Source organism: Ochotona princeps, chromosome Y, assembly GCF_030435755.1.
Source record: "Ochotona princeps isolate mOchPri1 chromosome Y, mOchPri1.hap1, whole genome shotgun sequence".
NCBI lineage: Eukaryota > Metazoa > Chordata > Mammalia > Lagomorpha > Ochotonidae > Ochotona > Ochotona princeps.
In genome coordinates, this window is record NC_080866.1 from 23,708,673 (window position 1) to 23,724,428 (window position 15,756).

Genomic DNA, 15,756 nt, shown 5'->3' on the forward strand with positions numbered 1-15,756 from the left:
GGTGCTACAATTTGTTGTTGATATTGTTGTTGTTATTGTGATCGATGTGGCTGTTATGAATGATGTCAATCCAAAAAACAGTAATATTATCTCAACACCAAAGAGCCTGTATCTCATGCAATAAGATTTTGTGAAGTAACCAATGATATGAGGCAGATTGCTTATGATCTACATCAAGAATTGTAAAACCTAATGTACTTGTAAGAACCCATGATACTTGGAAATGGGGAGGAAGAGCAGAGAAATCTTGCATCACCCAGAAGGTGTGAGGAAGACGGGAAATATAACCTATCAGGATCATAACTGGTAACTCATAGACAACAGACTCGAATTAGCATTAGACAATAGCAAAACTACAAAGGCAAATGGGGGAATCAAGAGTAATCCTAACAACCTCTTAACAGGAGGTCATGACCTTAGAGCAGGGAGGGGTCCCCAGAGTGGAGCAGGTGGAGAGAAGGAGGCTTTTATCCCAAACCTGAAGACTCGTAGATCCTCACCAAGGACTATCAGTATGAGCACCGAGGAATACATGCCTACTGCCTTTGGAGACCACGGGGAAATGGAGTGCCTTTGGAGACCAAGAACTCTGAGGTCACCCACCCCAATTTGGATCAACCACATAGGATGGAAGAAGCCCAAATCCTGCCTTGCAGGATCCAAGGTCATTGGAACAACAACCAGGATCCCTGAGCGGTCCGCAGAAACAGAAGAACAGTAAACTTCCTTTGGGACTAGGGAGAGGAGCTTTCTCTGGTCCTTTTCTGCTTCCAATTTTGGGTCCCCACCCTGTTTGCCTTAATTTAAGATGATATGATCTTATGTATAACATGTTATGTTTTGAATGTTACATGTTGTGTATAAACCAAAATTGAAATGTCAATGAGGTGGTCACAGAAGGTGGCTGGGAACTCGCATTTACTTTTAACATATTGGTTACTCATTACTATGTCAATTAATTCCATAATGATGTAAATTTTTGCTGATGGTATGTTGGAGCTTTCAATTGACGGGGATATTACTCTGCTGGCTCTGTCTTCAGGCCAGAGAGGATATACCTAAGAAGCTGTTGAATTTGACTGGACAATAAGATGCTGGACTCTATGTTTGGTATACGCTTGCAATGGGGGAATCTCAACTGAACTTGAACTGTGGTTATGCAACAAGGTGGAGGAATCCACCATGGTGGGAGGGTTTTTTTGGGGGGGGGGGAGAACCCAAGTATCTATGTAACTGTATCACATAATACAATGTAATTAATGAAGTTAAATAATAAATAATTTAAAAAAATAACCATCAGGAGCATTCCAGAATCCCCTCAAAACAAACAAACAAACAAAACTAGAATAGATAGAGAACAACAAGGAAAGCTTACAAACTGACAGGAAACAGTCAGCGGGGATGCACTTATAACTCACTGGGTGGTACACAAAGATGAGTTACTCCTCACTGGGGTATGGATGATTTCTCTGCACACCCCTCCTAAACATGCTCACCTAAACAGTTGATATATATCCTGTTAGAATCATAGAGTTAGACCACCTGAAAAACAGCCAGGTTCGGCGAAAACATGCTTCAATGCTATAAACTGCTAAACACTAAAATTAAAATACACATGAGACAGCTGAATAGCAATCTATAGCCATTTAATGTGTAGAGAGCACGGTTGAATATAAAGCAAAATTGAAATGTCTAAGAAGAAGTCACAGGTTGTGGTTGAGAACCCGCATTTTCCTAGTAATTAGTTAATCAATACCATGTCAATTATTGGCACAATGTTGTAAATGGTTGGAAATATTATGTTAGGGCTTTTAATGGATTGGGATGATACTCTGCCAGCTCTACCATCAGACCAGAGATGGTCTCACAAACAAACCATTGAACTAACCAGGACAATAAGATGCTGGACTTTATGCTTGGTAAATACCTCCAATGAAAGAATGTCAACTGAATTTGAATTATGGAAATGCAACAAGGTGGAGCAATCCGTCGTAGGGGAGGGTGTGGGTAGGGGCGGGGGGAATCCCAGTACATAAAAAATGTATCACATAATGAAATGTAATTAATTAAAAAAATGAAATGCAATAAAAATATGTTTTAAAAAAAAAAAGAAACCAAGTGCTCTCACAGCACATATGTATGAAAGTGGACGTGACACTTGGCGAACTCAGTGCGTTGGTGAATGACAATTGCCTGAATCAACAGGACAGCACTCCCAGTGTCAAAATAACTCGACCTGTCTCATTCACTTCACATACCATCAGCTGTCCAAACAGGTCTCCACAAAATCTTGTTTGGTCACTTCCTCTCCAATGCTCATTGAGCCCAGGCTGATGGAATGTGTAGGCTCAGCAACAGCACAAAGCAAAGATGGAGATTCGCACTCAAGGCATGACAAACTCGACACCCAGAAACAATTTCAGTTCAAAAGCCAATTCCACCTGCCATGGCAACCAAATGCTCTGGCAACACATATATCTGAAAGTTGACATGACACTTGGGGAACTCAGTGTGTTGGTGAATGACAATTGTGCAAATCAACAGGACAGCTCTCCCAGTGCGAAAATAACTCGAACTGTCACATTCACTTCACATACCATCTGCTGTCCTAACATGTCTCCAGGAAATCTTGTTGCGACACTTCCTGTCCAATGCTCAACGAGCCCAGGTTGATGGAATGTGTAGGCTCAGTAACAGCATAAAACAATGATGGAGACCCTGACTCAAGGCGTGAAAAACTCGACACCCAGAAACAATTTCAGTGCAAAAGCCATTTCCACCTGCCATGGCAACCAAGTGCTCTGGCAGCACATATATCTGAAAGTTGACATGACACCTGGGGAACTCAGTGTGTTGGTGAATGACAATTGCCCGAATCAACAGAACAGCTCTCCCAGTGCCAAAACAACTCCACCTGTCTCATTCACTTCACATGCCATCATCTGTCCTGGCAGGTCTCCCGAAAACCTTGTTTGGTCACTTCTTGTCCAATGTCAACTGAGCCCAGGTAGATGGAATCAAGAGGGCTAAATAACCATAAAAAACAAAGATGGAGATCCTCATTCAAGGCATAAAAACATGGACGGACAGAGGGAATTTCAGCGCCCATGCCATTTCCAGCTGCCATGGAAACCAAGTGCTGTGGAGGCAAAAATGTGTGATAGTGGACGGGACACTTGGAGAACTCAGTGTGGTGGTGTATCGCAACTGCCAGAAGCAGCAGGAAAGCTCTTCCACTGCCAAAACAACTCCATCTGGCTCATTCACTTCACAAACCATCACCAGTCCAAACGGTATCCAGGAAATCTTGTTTGGTCACTTGATGTCCAATGCCGATTGAGACCAGTTGGATAGAATCAGGCAACTTGAGCAAACACTCAAAACAAAGATGGACATCCTCACTCAAATCGCTCAAAACTGCACAGCCAGAGAGAAGTTCAGTGACCAAGCCATTTCCAGCTGCCATGGAAACCAAGTGCTCTGGCTGCACACAATTCTTACAGCGGCTGGGAGGTGACACTTGGAGAAGGCTGTGTGTTGGTGAATGGCATCTGCCCGAAGCAGCAGCACAGCTCTTCTAGTGCCAAAACAACTCAACCTGGGTCATTCACTTCACATACTGTAAGCTGTCCTGTCAGGTCTCGGGGAAAGCTTGTTTGGACACTTTTTTTCAATGCCTATAGAGTCCAGTATGATGTAATTTACAGGTTCAATAACCGCACAAAACAAAGAAGGAGATCCTCACTCAAGGCATGACAAACTCGAAGCCACAGAGCATTGCAGCACCCAAGACATTTCAAGCTGCCATGGAATCCAAGTGCTCTGGCAGTACATATGTCTGAAAGTAGCTGGAAGGTGAAACTTGGAGAACTCTGTGTTGGTTAATGACAACTGCCAGAAACAACAGCACAGGTCTTCCAGTGTCAAAACATCTCCACCTGTTTCTTTCATTTCACATACCATCCATCAGCTGTCCAGTCAGGTCTCTGGGAAATTTTGTTTGGTCACTTCCTCTGAAATGCGCATTGAGCCCAGGGTGATGTAATTTATATGTTCAGTACAGTAGAAAAAAAAGATGGATATCATCACAAAATCAATGAAAAATGACACAGCCAAAGAAAAATTCAGTGCCGAAGCCATTTGCAGCTCCCATGGTAAACAAGTGATCTGGCAGCACTAATGTATGTAATCGGATGTGAAACGTAGGGAACTCAGTGTGGTAGTAAATGGCAACTGCCGAAGAGGCAGCGCAGCTCTACCCGTGCCAAAATACCTCCACCTGGCTCATGAACTTCACATATCATCAGCTGTCCTAGCAGGTGTTCTGTCACTTGCAGTCCAATGTCAACAGAGTCAGAGTGATGGAATTCAGCAGGTTAAGAACACACACAAAATTAACATGGAGCACCTAACACAAGGCGCTCAAAACTCCACAGCCAAACACAAGTTCAGTGCAAAAGACATTTCCAGCTGCCAGGCAAACCAATTGCTTTAGTAGCACATATGTCTGCAGAGTGGATTTGACACCTAAGAAAGGTAGTGTGGTGTTGAATGGCACATGTCCGAAGCAGCAGCACAGCTCTTCCAGTGCCAAAACAACTCCACCTGGCTCATGAACTTCAGATACCATCAGCTGTCTTGGCAGCTATCTCGCAAACCCTGTTTGGTCACTTCCGGTCCAATGCCTATTGAGCACAGTGTGATGGAATCAAGCATGTTGAGCACCAACACACAACTAACATGGAGCTCCTCACTCAAGGAGCTCAAAACTCCACAACCATACACAAGTTCAGTGCCCAAGCCATTTCCAGCTGCCATGAAAACCTAGTGCTCTGGCAACAGATATGTCTGAAAGTAGATATGACACCTAGGGAACTCAGTGTGGTGGTGAATGGCAGCTGTCCGAAGCAGCAGCACTGCTCTTCCAGTGCCAAAACAACTCCACCAAGCTCATGAACTTCAAACACCATCAGCTGTCCTGGAAGATATCTAGGAAACCCTGTTTGGTCACTTCCGGTCAAATGCTAATTGAGCCCAGTGGGATGCAATTAAGCACCTTGAGCACCCACACAAAAATAACATGTAGCTCCTCTCAAGGCGCTCACTACTCCACAGCAAAACACAAGTTCAACGCCAAGGCATTTCCCGTTGCCATGGAAACCAAGTGCTCTGGCAGCACATATGTGGAAAACTGCATGTGACACCTAGGGAGCTCAGGGTGGTGGTGAATGGAAACTACCCGAAGAAGCAGCACAGTTCTTCCAGTGTCAAAATAACTCCACCTGGGTAATGAAACACACATTTCATCAGCTGTCCTGGCAGCTATCTAGGAACTAGGTATGGTCATTTCCGGTCCAATGCCCAATGAGTCCAGTGTGATGGAAACAAGCAGCTGGAGCACCCACACACAACTAACATGGAGCTAGTCACTCAAGGCGCTCTAAACTCCACAGCAAAACACAAGTTCAGTGCCCAAGCCATTTCCCATTGCCATGGAAAGCAAGTGTTCTGGCAGCACATATGTGGTACAGTGGATGTGACATCAAAGAAATGTAGGTTTGCAGGTGAATGACAACTGCCCGAAGCAGCAGCACAGCTCTTCAAGTGACAAAACAACTCCACCTGGCTCATGAACTTCACATACCATCAGCTGTCCTGGCAGCTATCTAGGAAACCCTGTTTGGTCATTTCCGGTCCAATGCCAATTGAACCCAGTGTGATGGAATCAATCCACTTGAGCATCCAAACACAACTGACATGGAGCTAATCAAACAAGGCGCCCAAACCTCCACAGCCAAGAAAAATTCAGCACCCACGACATTTCCCGCTGCCATGGATACCAAGTGCTCTGGCAGCACATATGAGGAACACTGGTTGTGACATCTAGGGAACTTAGTGTTGTGGTGTATGGCAACTGCCCTAAGCAGCAGCACAGCTCTTCCAGTGCCAAAACAACTTCACCTGGCTCAGGATTTTCACATGCCATCAGCTGTCCTGGCAGCTATCTAGGAAACCCTGTTTGGTCACTTCTGGTCCAATGCCCATTGAGTCCAGTGGAATGGGGAATGGAATCAAGCATGTTGAGCACCCACACAGAAGTAACATGGAGATCCTAACTCAAGGTGCTCAAAACTTCACAGCCAAAGACAAGTTCAATGCCCAAGCCATTTCCTGCTGCCATGGAAACCAAGTATTCTGGAAGTTCATATATCTGAAAGTAGATATACCACCTAGAGAACTCAGAGTGGTGATGAATGGCACCTGTCTGAAGCAGCAACACAGCTCTTCCAGTGCCAAAACAACTCCACCTCGATCAGGAACTTCACATATCATCAACTGTCCTGGCAGCTATCTAGGAATCACTGTTTGGTCACTTGCGGTCCAATGCCCATTGAGCCAAGTGGGATGGAATCAAGCAGCTGGTTCGCACACACACAACTAACATGGAGCTAATCACTGAAGGCGCTCAAAACAACATAGCCAAAGACAAGTTCAGCGCCCAAGCCATTTCCCATTGCCATGGAAACCAAGTGCTCTGGGAGCATATATGTGGAACATTGGATATGACACCTAGAGAACCCAGTTTGGTTCGCCTTTGAATGACTACTGTCCTAACCAGCAGCACAGCTCTTCCACTACCAAAACCACTACACCTGGCTCATGAACTTCACATACTATCAGCTGTCCTGGCAGTTATCTAGGAAACAATGTTTGGTCACTTCCTCTCAAATGCCAATTGATCTCAGTGTGATGGAATCAAGCAGCCTGAGCACACAAACACAAATAACATGAAGCTCCTCACTACAGGCGCACAAATCTCCACAGCAAAACACAAGTTTAGCACCCAAGCATTTCCCGCTGCCAAGGAAACCAAATGCTGTGACAGCAGATATGTGGAACACTGCATGTGACACCTAGGGAACACTGTGTGGTAGTGAATGGCAACTGCCCCAAGCAGCAGCACAGCTCTTCCAGTGCCAAAGTAACTCCACCTGGCCCATGAAATTCACAGACCAACAGCTGTCCTCACAGCTATCTAGGAAACCCTGTTTGGTCACTTCAGGCCTAATGCCCAAGGAACCAGTGTGATGGAATCAAACTGCTTGATCACACACACACAACTATAATGGAGCTCCTCAAATAATCCGCAAAAAACAGAACAGCCAAAGAAAGCTCAACACCAAAGCAAATTACCGTTGACATGGAAATCTAGTGCTCTGACAGCACATATGTCTGAAAGTGGATGTGACAGCTGGGAAACTCATTGTGGTGGTGAATGGCAAAAGCCCGAAGCAGCAGCACAGCTCTTCCAGTGCCAAAACAATTCCACCTGGCTCATGAACTTCACATGCCATCAGCTGTCCTGGCAGCTATCTAGGAAACCCTGTTTGGTCACTTCCTGTCAAATGCCCATTGAGCCCAGTGGGATGGAAACAAGCAGGTTGAGCAACCAAACACAAGTAACATGGAGCTCCTCACTCAAGGCGCTCAGAATTCCACAGCCAAAGACAAGTTCAGTGCCCAACCCAGTTTCCATTGCCATGGAAACCAAGGGCTCTGGCAGCGTATATGTGGAACAATGGATGTGACACATAGAGAACAGTGTGGTGGTGAATGGTAACTGCCCGAAGCAGCAGCACAGCTCTTCCAGTGCCAAAACAACTCCGCTAGGCTCATGAACTTCACATGCAATCAACTGTCCTGGCAGTTATCTAGGAAACCCAGTTTGGTCACTTCCTGTTCAATGCTAATTGATCTCAGTGTGATGAAATCAAGCAGCTTGAGCACACAAACACAAATAACATGGAGCTCCTCATTAAAGGAATTCAAAGCTCCACAGCCAACAAGTTCAGCGCCCAAGCCATTTACCACTGTCATGGAAACCAAGTGCTGTGGCAGCACATATGAGGAACACTCCATTGACATCTAGGGAACAGTGTGTGGTGGTGAATGACAGCTGCCCAAAGCAGTAGCACAGCTCTTACAGTGCCTAAATAAGTTGAAATGGCTCAGGAACTTCACATACCATCAACTGTCCTGGCAGCTATCAAGGAAACTCTGTTTGCTCACTTGGGGTCCAATGCCCATTGAGCCCAGGGTGAAGGAATCAAGCAGGGGGATCACACACAACTAACATGGAGCTCCTCATTCAAGGCGCTGAAAACTCCAAGCCCAAGAATGTTCAGTGCGTAAGCAATTTCCCGTTGCCATGGAAACCAAGTTCTCTGGAAGCACATATATCTGTAAGTCGATATGAAACCAAAGAAAGGTAGTGTGGTGGTGAATGGCAACTGCCCGACGCAGCAGCTCAGCTCTTCCTGTGCCAAAACAACTCCACCTGGCTCATGAAATTCACATACCATCAGCTGTCCTGGCAGCTGTCTAGGAAACCCTGTTTGATTTCTTTCAGTTAATTACCCATGGAGACAAGTATGATGGAATCAAGAAGCTTGAGCACAAACAGAAAACTAACCTGGAGCTCCTCACTCAAGGCTCTCAAAACTCCACAGCCAGACACAAGTTCAGTACCCAAGATATTTCTCGCTGCCATGGAAACCAAGTGCTCTGGCAGCACATATATCTGAAAGTGGATGTGACACCTAAGGAACTCGGTGTGGTAGTGAATGGCAAATGCCCGACGCAGCAGCACAGCTCTTCCAGTGCCAAAACAACTCCACCTGGCTCATGAGCTTTACATACCATCAACTGTCCTGGCAGTTATCTGGGAAACCCTGTTTGGTCACTTCCAGTCAGATGCCCATGGACCAGAGTGTGATTTAATCAAGCAGGTTGATAACACACACACAACTAAAATGGAGCTCCTCACTCAAGAGGCTCAAATGTTCATAGCCAAAGACAAGTCCGGTAGCCCAAGTCATTTTCTGTTGCCATGGAAACAAAGTGCTCTGGCAGCATGTAAATGGAACAGTGGATGTGACAATAGAGAACACAGTGTGGTGGTGAATGGTAAGTGCCCGAAGCAGCAGCACAGCTCTTCCAGTGCCAAAAAAACTCCACCTGGCTCATGAACTTCACATACCATCAGCTGTCCTGGCAGCTATCTAGGAAACCCTGTTTGGTCACTTCCAGTCCAATGCCGATTGAGCCTGTTGTGATGGAATCAAGCACGTTGAGAACCAACACCAAATTAACATGTAGCTCCTCACTCAAAGCACTCAAAACTCAACAACCAAACACAAGTTCTTTGCACATCCCATTTCCCGTTGCCATGGAAACCAAGTGCTCTAGCAGCAAATACGTCTGAAAGTGGATATGACACTTAGGCAAGGTAGTGTGTTCGTGAATGACAACTTCACTAAGCCGTAACACAGCTCTTCCAGTGCCAAAACAACTTCACCTGGATCATGAACTTCACATATCATCAGCTGTCCTGCCAGCTGTTTGGAAACCCTGCTGGTTCACTTCCGGTCCAATCCCCATTTAGCTCAGTGTAACGAAATCAAGAAGCTTGAGCACCCGCAAAAAACTAACATGGAGCTCTTCAATCAAGGTGCTCAAAACTCCAGAGCCAAAGACAAGTTCAGCGCCCAAGTCATTTCCCGTTTCCATGAAAACCAAGTGCTCTGACAGCATATACGTCTATTAGTGGATATGAAAACTAGGGAATGTAGTGTGGTGGTGAATGGCAACTGGCCGAAGCAGCAGAACAGCTCTTCCAGTACCAAAACAACTCCACCTGCCTCAAGAAATTCACATACCATCAGCTGTCCTCGCAGCTATGTAGGAAACCTGTTTGGTAACTTCCGGTCTAATGCCCATGGAGCCCAATGCGATGGAATCAAGCAGCTGGATTACCCACACAAAACTAACATGCAGCTCCTCATTCAAGACGCTCAAAACTCGACAGCCAAAGACAAGTTCAGTGCCCAAGCCATTTCCGGCCGCCATGGAAACCAAGTGATCTGGCAGCACACATGTCTGAAAGTGGATGTGAAACATAGAGAACACAGTGTCTTGGTGAATGACAACTGCCCCAAGCAGCAGTACAGCTCTTCCGGTGCCAAAAGATCTCCATCTGCCACAAGGACTTCACATACCATCAACTTCCTAGCAGCTATCTAGGAAACCCTGTTTGTTCACTTCCTATCCAATGCCCATTGAGACCAGTGGGATGGAATCAAGCAAGTTAGGCACCCACAAAAAACTAACATGGAGCTCCTCACTCAAGGCTCTCAAAACTCCACACCCAAAGACAAGTTCACTGCCAAAGTCATTTCTCATTGGCATGGAAATCGAGTGCTCTGGTAGCACATATGTCTATAAGTGGATATGACAACTGGTGAAAGTAATGTGGTGGTGAATGGCAACTGCCCGAAGCAGCAGTACAGCTCTTCCACTGCCAAAACAGCTCCTCCTGCTTCATGAACTTCACAAACCATCAGCGGTCCTGGCAGCTATCTAAGAAACCCTGTTTGGTCACTTGTGGTCCAATGACCTTTGAGCCCAGATGGATGGAATCAAGCACGTTGAACACCCAAACAGAACTAACATGGAGCTCCTCACTCAAGGCGCTCAAAACTCCACAGCCAAGGACAAGTTCAGCGCCCAAACCATCTCCCGTTGCCATGGAAACGAAGTGCTCTGGCAGCATATATGTGGAACATTAGATATGACACCTAGAGAACTCAGTTTGGTTCGCCTTTGAATGGCCACTGCTGGAAGCAGCATCACAGCTCTTCCAGTACCAAAACAATTCCACCTGGCTCATGAACTTCACATACCATCAGTTGTCCTGCCAGCAGTTATCTAGGAAACCCTGTTTGGTCACTTCCTCTCAAATGCCCATTGATTTCAGTGTGTTGGAATCAAGCAGCTTGAGCACACAAACACAAATAATATGGAGCTCCTCATTCAAGGTGTACAAAGCTCCACAGAAAAACACAAGTTCAGCGCCCAAGCCATTTCCCGCTGCCAAGGGAACCAAGTGCTGTGCCAGCACATATGTGGAACAGTTGATTTGACACCTAGGGAAAATTGTATGGTAGGGAATGGCCACTGCCTGAACCAGCAGCACAGCTCTTCCAGTGCCAAAATAACTGCACCTGGCCCATGAACTTCACAGACCAACAGCTGTCCTCGCAGCTATCTAGGAAGCCCTGTTTGGTCACTTGCTGTCCATTGCCCAAGGAACCAGTGTGATGGAATCAAGCTGCTTTATCATACACACAAAACTAACATGGAGCTCCTCACACAAGGCGCAAAAAACACCACAGCCTAAGAAAGTTCAGCGTCCAATCCAATTCCCGTTGCCATGGAAACCTAGTGCTCTGGCAGCAAATATTTCGGAAAGTGGATGTGACAGCTGGGGAAATCATTGTGGTGGTGAATGGCAAAAGCCCACAGCAGCAGCTCAGCTCTTCCAGTGCCAAAACAACTCCACCTGGCTCATGAACTTCACAAACCCTCAGCTGTCCTGTCAGCTGTCTAGGAAACCCTGTTTGATTTCTTTCAGTTAAATGCCCATGTAGACCAGTATGATGGAATCAAGAAGCTTGAGCACAAACAGAAAACTACCATGGAGCTTCTCACTAAAGGCACTCAAAATTCTGCAGCCAAACACAAGTTCAGTGATGCAGCCTTTTCAAGCTGCCATTTATACCAAGTGCTCTGGCAGCACGTATTTCTAAAAGTGGATATGACACCTAAAGAAAGAATTGGGGTGGTGAATGGGTACTGCCCGAAGCAGCTGCACAGCTCTTCCAGTGCCAAAACAACTCCACCTGGCTCATGAACTTCACATACCATCAGCTGTCCGGACAGCTATGTAGGAAACCCTGTTTGATCACTTCAGCTCCAATGCCCATTGAGCCCAGTGGGATGGATTCAAGCAGCTTGAGCACCAACAGAACTAACATGGAGCTCCACTCACAAGGCGTTCAAAGCTCCCCAGCAAAACACAAGTTCAGTGCCCAAGACATTTCTAGCTGTCATGGAAACGAAGTGCTCCGGCAGGACATATGTCTGAAAGTGGATATGACACCTAGGGATGGAAATTCGTTGTGAATTTTTCAACTTCCAGAAGCAGCAGCACAGCTCTTCCAGTGCCAAAACAACTCCAACTGGCTCATGAACTTCACATACCATCAGCTGTCCTGGCAGCTATCTTGGAATCCCTGTTTGGTCACCTCAGGTCCAATGCCGATTGAGCCTGTTGTGATGGAATCAAGCACGTTGAGAACCAACACCAAATTAACATGTAGCTCCTCACTCAAAGCTCTCAAAACTCGACAATCAAACACAAGTTCAGTGCACATCCATTTCCCGTTGCCGTGGAAACCAAGTGCTCTGGCAGCACATACGTCTGAAAGTGGATATGACACTTAGGCAAGGTAATGTGTTCGTGAATGACCACTGCCCAAAGCAGCAACACAGCTCTTGCAGTGCCAAAACAACGCCAAGTGGCTCATGAACTTCACATACCATCAGCTGTCCTGCCAGCTGTTTGGAAAATCTGCTGGGTCACTTCTGGTCCAATGCCCTTTGAGCTCAATGTGACGGAATAAAGCAGCTTTAGCACCCACAAAAAACTAACATGGAGCTCCTTAATCAAGGCGCTCAAAACACCAGAGCCAAAGACAAGTTGAGCGCCTAAGTCATTTCCGGTTTCCATGGAAACCAAGTACTCTGACAGCATATATGTCTGTAAGTAGATATGACAACTAGGGCAGTTAGTGTGGTGGTGAATGGCCACAGGCCGAAGCAGCAGCACAGCTCTTCTAGTGCAAAAATATCTCCATCTGCCAGAAGAAATTCACATACCATCAGCTGTTCTGGCAGCTGTTTGGAATCCCTGCTGGGTCACTTGCGTTCCAATGCCCATTGATCACAGTGGGATGGAACCAAGCATGTTCAGCACCCACACAAAACTAACATGCAGCTACTCACTCAAGGCGCTCAAAACTCCACAGCGCAAAACAAGTTCAGCGCCCAAGCCATTTTCCCCTGCAAAGGAAACCAAGGGCTCTGGCAGTACAATTGTGGAAGTGTGAATGTTGCAGCAAGGTATTGTAGGTTCAGTGTGAATAGCAACAGCCCGAAGCAGCAGCACATCTCTTCCACTGCCAAAAAAACTCCACCTGGCTCATCAACTTCACATACCATCAGCTGTCCTGGAAGCTACCTAGGAAACGTTGTTTGGTCTCTTCCGGTCTAATGCCCATGGAGCCCAATGCAATGGAAACCAGCAGCTGGATTACCCACACAAAACTAGCATGCAGCTCCTCACTCAAGGCGCTCAAAACTCCACAGCCAAAGACAAGTTCAGTGCCCAAGCCATTTCTGGCTGCCATGGAAACCAAGCGCTCTGGCAGCACACATGTCTGAAATTGGATGTGACACATAGAGAACTCAGTGTCGTGGTGAATGACAACTACCCGAAGCAGCAGTACAGCTCTTCCAGTGCCAAAAGATCTCCATCAGCCTAATCAACTTCACATACCATCAGCTGTCCTGGCAGCTATCTAGGAAACCCTGTTTGGTCACTTGCGTTCCAATGCCCATTGAACACAATGTAATGGAATTAAGCATATTGAGCACCCACACAAAACTAACATGCAGCTCCTCACTCAATTTGCTGAAAACTCCACAGCCAAAGACAAGTTCAGCGCCCAAGCCATTTCCCGAAGCCATGGAAACCAAGTACTCTGGCAACACTATTGTGGAACAGTGAATTTTGCACCAAGGTATTATAGGTTTACTGTGAATAGCAAAAGCCTGAAGCAGCAGCACAGCTCTTCCAGTTCCAAAACAACTCCACCTGGCTCATGAACTTCACATACCGTCAGCTGTCCTGGCAGCTATTTAAGCAACCCTGTTTGGTGACTTGTGGTCCGATTCCCATTGAGCCCTGTGTGATAGAATCAAACAGGTTGAGCACCCACACACAACTAACATGGAGCTCCTCACTCAAGGCGCTCAAAACTCCACAGCCAAAAACAAGCTCAGCGCCCAAACCATCTCCCGTTGCCATGGAAACCAAGTGCTGTGCCAGCAAATATTTCTGGAAGTGGAGATGATACCTAAGAAAGGTAGTGTGGTGGTTAATTTCAACTGTCCGAAGCAGCAGTACTGCTCTTCTAGTGATAAAACATCTCCACCTGCCTCATGAACTTCACATACCATCAGCTGTCCTGGCCGCTATCTAGGGAACCCTGTTTGGTCAATTCCTGTCAAAAGCCCGTTGATCCCAGTGGGATGGAACCAAGAATGTTCAGCACCCTCAAAAAACTAACATGTAGCTCCTCACACAAGGTGCTCAAAACTCCACAGCCAAAGACAAGTTCAGTGCCTAAGCCATTTACTATTGCTATGGAAACCAAGTGCTCTGGCAGCACATTTGTGGAACAGTGGATATGACACCTAGGAAAGGTAGTGTGGTGGTGAATGGCACATGTCTGAAGTAGCAGTAAGCTCTTCCAGTGCCAAAACACTCCACCTGGCTCATCAACTTCACATACCATCAGCTGTCCTGGAAGCTATCTAGGAAACCCTGTTTGGTCACTTGCACTCCAATGCCCATAAGCACAGTGGGATGGAATCAAGAGCGTTGAGCACCCACACAAAACTAACATGGAGCTCCTCACTCAAGGTGCTTAAAACTTCACAGCCAAAGAGAAGTTCAGCGCCCAAGTCATTTCCCGTTGCCATCGAAACCAAGTGCTTAGGCAGCATATATGTCAGTAGGTGGATATGACAACTAGGGCAGCTGGTGTGGTAGTGAGTGGCAACTTTACGAAGCAGCACCACAGCTCTTCCACTGCCAAAACAACTCCACCTGGCTCATGAACTTCACATACCATCAGCTGTCCTGGAGCTATCTATGAAAGCCTTTTTGATCACATCCTTTGAAATGCCCATTGATCCCAGTGGGATGGAATCAAGCATGTTGAGCACTCACACACAATTAAGATGTAACTCCTCACTCAAGGCGCTCAAAACTCGACAACCAAACAAAAGTTCAGCGCACATTCCATTTCCCGTTGCCATGGAAACCAAGTGCTCTGGCAGCACATACGTCTGAAAGTGGATATGACACTTAGGCAAGGTAATGTGTTCGTAAATGACAGCTTCCCAAAGCCGCAGCACAGCTCTTCCAGTGCCATAACAACTCTACCTGGCTCATCAACTTCAGATACCATCAGCTCTCCTAGCAGCTACGTAGGAAACCCTGTTTGGTCACTTCCGGTCCAATGCTCATGGAGCCCAATGCGATGGAATCAAGCAGCTGGATCACACACACAAAACTAACATGCAGCTCCTCACTCAAGGCGCTCAAAACTCCACAACCAAAGACAAGTTCAGTACCCAAGCTGGATTGGGCTGTGGAGCTGATTTACATTGCTTTAGCTGAGCACTCAGGAATCAGGCCTAAGGCAGTAGCACCTTGCCTTTGCAGACTCATTGGCGTCCTATTGTCCTGTTAATAGACTTGGTGGGAAGAGGAGATAATATGTAACAAATAGGCTTATTAGCAGGCCGCTCCCAGCACTTCTACCACCACCATGGTCTCCGTGTGTCAGTGCTTTTCACTTGGACATTCGCCATGCCTACTATGCGGGCTCAGTAGAAGAATTCTAACCTGTCCAGGCATTTTCGCTATTGTGAGACTGGCTTTTTACACAATGTGAGCTTGGAGGTTAATGTCAATAATAATGTCTTACAAAAGGGCCTTCTATTATTCCTACTGTTTTGGCTGTCCCCATTGACCTTATGCTAATCAAGGGACCTGTATTTAGG